The following is a 5,916-nucleotide window of genomic DNA, read 5'->3' as shown; positions in this document are numbered from 1 at the left end:
AGTTTATGGATTGTCTAGCTACTGTATTTCTTTTCCCCCCACCCCTCTCCATTCCTCTCCAATCCTTATTTCCTAACTTAGTTCTTCATGGACTTTTGTGATAAACGGAAGCATGGGGAGTGGAAAAAGTCAAATAAAATTAGTCTGTTACTAAAACTACCACCCAAATTGAGGGATATTCAAGCAAGTTGTTATGGAATAAATAGATTATACAGTTATTACATTTGCTTCTGTTATTCTTCCTGTCCCTTCATCTTTCTGAAAAAGCAGCATAGTGAAATGGGAAATTTTGATAAGCTGAGAGTCAGGCAGCTTGGCTTTGAATCCTGGCTCCATCACATAATAGTTGTGGTCTCAGCCAAATATCTGAGACTCAGTTTGTTCATCTATGAAATCAATTAATGCCTTGACTTCCCACATGTATCATAGAAAAATCAATAACTTACAGTAAGATCCCCATTTAGAAGCTTTATGATATACATATAAGACCATCTTATTATATAAATTCACTAAAGTTATACCAACTCAACCTATGTCATTACAGAAGTATTCCAACACTGCTGCTTAAAAATTCACCAGAAAGCTCCGTCACTTAAAATACCGATCACACACTATCAGGATCTCTGGGTGTGGCTAGAGAAGCTCATCTCTCCTGAGCCCAGCTAGTGGCTCCAGTCCTTGTATGCTTTCTCTGTGACCCAGACTGAATGGACAGAACCATCTAGGGAATCTCTTTTCATAGCAATAGTAGAAATCAGGAAGCCCAAAGTTCAGTGGAACAGGCACTTTCCAAGCCCCACTTTGTTCCATGTCTGCTCATAATTCATTAGCTAAGTAATGTCACATTGGCAAGTTCAAAAAGAGACAGGGAAATACATTCTGGCTTCAGAGGGAGGGATTGCAAAAATACATAGCAAGAGCATAGATACAGGAAAAGGTGAAGTACTGGGTACAAAAGTCCTGTTTACCCACTTCTAATGACTATTCCAGATTCTGTCTGTCCTCTCCAGCTATCTGTCCTTCTGGCCTTCTACATGTCACTCACCCTGTAATATTTATTTCTCATGTAAGAGAACATGATGTTTTATGGAATCTTCAGTCTGCATTGTGAGAATGAGCCTTATTAATTACATATTATACACAGACACCCATGCAGTATATATTTTTAGGCAAGCGCATGTATATAAAATATTCAAAATGATGATTGATTTCTTCTTGCCATTTTAGAGGACATAATTGGACTTTCCTGGTGGCTTGAATAGTAAAGAATTTGCCTGCAATATGGGAGACCCAGTTCAGTCCCTGGGTCAGGAAGATCCCCTGGAGAAGGGAATGGCAACCTGCTGCAGTATTCTTGCCTGGAGAATCCCATGGAACCTGACAGGCTACAGCCCATGGGATCACAAAGAGTCAGACATGACTGAGCGATTAACACTTAAATGCTTAATCTTCCATAAACAAATTTTCAGTGTAACAGGGCTATATCATTGAACAAATTTGAGTAAAAGTTCTTGCTTGCAAATATTTCTAGGTTTCTCATATATTTGTTTGCCTTCTTATATGCAGAGCAATACACAGACACATATCTGAACTTTTGCAGCCTAGGTCCTTGCAATACTGTGATTTATAATAGGAATATATATTTGGGCTTCATCCAGTTTTTTGACATGGACAGATCTCCTGAGACCGTTGAAATTTCCTAAGCCCTAAGAGTGAGGTGCCTATTGTTATGTTAATAGTATGACTTTTGGAAAGCACCAAGGTAAATTTAGGAGTAGGGGCTGGTGGCTGGAAAACCCAACTATGTGACCAAAGGTTTGGAACTTTGAGCTTCACCACTGTCCCCTGAACTCTGAAGAGAGGAGTGGGGCTGGAGGTCGAATCAGTTGCCAGTGGCCAATGATTTATTCAATCATGACTATGTAATGAAGCCTCTATTTTAAAAAAAAACTAAAACAAGCAAAAAAACCCCAAAGCATGGCTTTCTGAGAGCTTACGGGTTGATGGACATGTAGAGATTTGAGGGAGAGTTGGCTAACAGAGAAAGCATGGAAGCCACGTGCACTTTCCCCATACCTTACCCTATGCAGCTCTTTCATCTGGCTGTTTCTGAAGTTATAGCCTATTGTAACCTACTAAGTAAAATGTTCCTCTAAATTCTGTGCATTGCTCTAGAAATTTAATCAAACCCAGGGAAGGTGGGTTTGATTTGTGGTGGGCCAAGCTTTGCATCAGGGCTTCCCTGATGGCTCAGCTGGTAAAGAATCTACCTGCAATGTGGGAGACCTGGATTCAATCCCTGGGTTGGAAAGATCCCCTGGAGAAGGGAAGAGCTGCCAACTCCAATATGCTGGCCTGGAGAATTCCATGGACTGTATAGTCAATGGGGTTGCAAAGAGACAGACACGATTGAGCGACTTTCACTTTCACAAGTTTTGCACAGTGGTAGTATCATAGCCAATGAAGTTTATCCAAGGCATGATTATTGCTAATTGAAAACTTCTCCCTATAGCTGGTGGGCCAGCAGCACAGGAAATAACCTGAGCTTGCTTTTGGAGTTTGAAGTTGAAGTTGGCCTGAGGCTGGAGCCTATGGAATCATTCAGTGTCTCAGTGGACATGAAGTATAAAATGCCAGTTTCAGCTCTCAAATCTTTTTTATTTCCCCCATGTTTTTATTATTTATTTATTCATAGTTTTAATCTTTTTGGTAATGCTGCACAGTATGTGCGATCTAGTGCCCTGACCAGGAATTGAACCTGGACCCCTGTATTAACAGCACAGAATCCTAATCACTGGACCACCAGGGAAGTCCCTCTCCAAGTTTTTTGTCCCACCTGAAAGCTTATCCCTCAGTTTCTCACTTTTCTGAATTGGTATTCTTCTAGTCACTTCAAACTTTTTTTTTAACTCCTAATTTAATTCTTAATTTTTGAAATAGGTATATACATATATATGTAATTTCTCAGTTTTTTTGACTTGATATTTCTCTAATAACTTCAAACTTTTTTTTCTAGCTTTCTGAGTGATAGGGCTACTCCATGGCTAGTCCTTGGCTGTCTGAAATACTACCTTCAACTATAAAACATTTGAAGAAAAAAATCCAAAAAACACTTTCTAGCTCCCCTTGTACCACCATCCTGCTTTCCCTAAGGCTGTTATGTAATAGAGTCAGTTAGACTTAATAGAGAACAAATTGGGTGAATTATTTGTCACTAGCCCAAGAGATAATGCTCCATAGTTTTCAAGGCTTGTTATTCTGTTTAAAGCCACAGGGTTTTAATTATTACTTTGATTTGATCTTTCAAAAGAAACTATGGGAGAGATCACATTTATTTTTTGCCTTTACATCAGATGGACACTACTTATCGAAAGATGAAGACTTTCACTCATTCAACACAAAGGAGGTATGTCACCACTTTGTTTAAAAAAAAAAAAAATTGAGCAACTGAACAACTTGACATTTTTTTTCTCTTCCATCTGACACACAGGTTATAAAATTACATATCAGATATTCTATGGCTTTTGAGATAATATATTGGCTATGAGCAACCCTATTCTTTTGATAGAAGTTATTTTAACTTCGGATTTGGGGAAATGTAAATGTTGCTCCACAGCCCCCAGCAAAGGACTGTGTGGGCCATGCCTCATTCAGCCCTGCTGCTGTGTTTCCAGTTTTTATCCTTCTCATCACAGGATATGAAACAGCATATACTTCATGCTCCATTAGTGTACAAATTGTTTCATTTCTCTTCATTTCTATTTCTTTCTCCCTACCTTCGTCCAAAATCAGTATATGGCACTTAGAAAATGCTTTTTTTTTGATGACTGAACATTCCTCGTAGTAAGTAAATAAGTAACATCTCTGATTTCTCAGTCAAAAGGCACATATTTACTAGATGTCTAGTTCCTTGGTATCCCATGAACCAGGAAATTTACAAGTAAATTGTGTATTCTCTTTTGTTATAACAAGCTAAGATGCTGCATAGGGTGTGTCTTCAGGGAGCCCACCGTCTGGTGAGTCTCATTCCTGTCTCATAATGTGCCAGACACTGTGATCAGCATTTGACAGTCATTGAATAAATATTCACTTAAATGTGTGGTTGAATGAAAAGAAGGAAATAAACTGCTGATGACTAGGTGACCATGAAATGAAAATAATTAGATGTTTCAAATACTTATTATCAATTTATACTAACTTAATGTGTCCACCTACACAATAGTAATGCCTTTCACATGAGTAAGAAGTCCGGATCCCTCTTTTAACTTTATTACTCTGGGTGAGGTATGGTGAGACCAGACACAGATAAAAGAGAGAGAAACCAGAAAGAGTTCACAACCAGAAAGAGTTGTGTTGCACTCACAGTTTCCTGGAGATAGCACAGAGTACCCTGCGGAGCCACTCAAGGGTAGGATTGGAACTGGTCATAAAGTATAAGTGAGGGGCACTGAGGAAAAGAATCTTTACCGTGGTTTCTATGGGAAGAAAAGACTGAGGTGTGGCAAGTAGGTTTAGAACCGATTTATCTTAATAATTTCAGCAGCCTCTGGGGCATCAGTGTTGTCCCTGGTTTTCTGGCATTGGACCCTGGGAGACCAGCATGGGTGTATAGCGGACCAGACTGTGAGAGTTAAGTAAGGGAAGTCTTGGGGATGTTGACTTAATCTGTCAGACAGAAGAGGGAAATGAGGGACTTCCCTGCAAGCCACTCCAGTACTCTTGCCTGGAAAATCCCGTGGATGGAGGAGCCTGGTAGGCTACAGTCCGTGGGGTCGCTAAGGGTCGGACACGACTGAGCGACTTCACTTTCACTTTTCACTTTCACACATTGGAGAAGGAAATGGCAACCCACTCCAGTGTTCTTGCCTGAAAAATCCCAGGGACGGGGGAGCCTGGTGGGCTTCCGTCTATGGGGTCACACAGAGTCGGACACGACTGAAGTGACTTAGCAGCAGCAGCAGCCTGGTGGTCCAGTGGTTAAGAGTCTGCATTCCCAATGCGACATTTGTTCCTTGGTCAGGGGATCCCACATGCTGTGAGCCATGGCCAAATACAGAAAAGAAAAGGGAACTGACTGGCCTCTAGCCAAAGCCTCAAAAACTGGATCAGGACAACACATACACACACATACACAACAGTTCCTGCATCCCTCCTTCCAGCTCTGAAAACATATCAATGGCCTTGACAGTACATGCTGCACAAATTTGGAAATCAAAATGTTAAAAATAATAATAATAGGAGAGAAGAAAGGAGTAAGCTAATAAAATTGTCTCCTCATTCATTAACAAATTCTTATAGATACAATTCCAGCATTTGAAAGTAAGTAGTAAGTAACTGCTTGCATACAGTTTCATTTTTTAAAGGTATCTTGGATTCTGAAAGCAGTAGAAAGAGAGATAAGATAAACTCTAAGTAAGAGACTCCTGATTGTTATCACTCTGTTCAACACTTATTTTCCTTTTCTGAGACAAAGGAAATGTGTAAGAAAAGTAAATGTCTATGCTGTAGATTGATTGTGTTTTTCTGTGAGAAATAACTTTCTGTTGCGAATCACCCAGTCTGTGGTATTTTCTAATAGCAGCCAGATGGAATAAGTCTATTTTCAAATAACTGGATTAAGGGAATAAAATATCGTTTAATGGACAAGCAACATGTTGCTGTTCTTGTCGTTCAGTCGCTCAGTCATGTCCGACTCTTTGCTACCCCTTGGCCTGCAGCACGCTAGGCTTTCCTGTCCTTCACAATCTCCCAGGAATTTGCTCAAACTCATGTCCACTGAGTCAATGATGCCATCCAACTATCTCATCCTCTGTCGCCCCATCGCCTCCTGCCTTTCATCTTTCCCAGCATCAGGGTCTTTTCCAGTGAGTCGGCTCTTCGCATCAGGTGGCCAAAGTACTGGAGCTTCAGCTTCAG

General features: G+C 40.3%; 1 non-coding gene across 1 annotated transcript; it reads left to right on the top strand.

Annotated features, from left to right (window-relative positions):
• Nucleotides 1–2,431: 2,431 nt before the first annotated feature.
• LOC129547392 (U4 spliceosomal RNA) lies at nt 2,432–2,570 on the top strand. The gene has a single exon (XR_016035987.1). It is a non-coding gene; the product is annotated as a U4 spliceosomal RNA (small nuclear RNA).
• Nucleotides 2,571–5,916: the final 3,346 nt, after the last annotated feature.

This window comes from Moschus berezovskii, chromosome 22 (assembly GCF_049115385.1).
Source record: "Moschus berezovskii isolate FMDL1 chromosome 22, NW_MosBer_1.0, whole genome shotgun sequence".
NCBI classification, from domain to species: Eukaryota; Metazoa; Chordata; class Mammalia; order Artiodactyla; family Moschidae; genus Moschus; species Moschus berezovskii.
The sequence above is the reverse complement of the archived record's forward strand: the minus strand, read 5'-3'. Positions and strand labels throughout refer to the sequence as shown.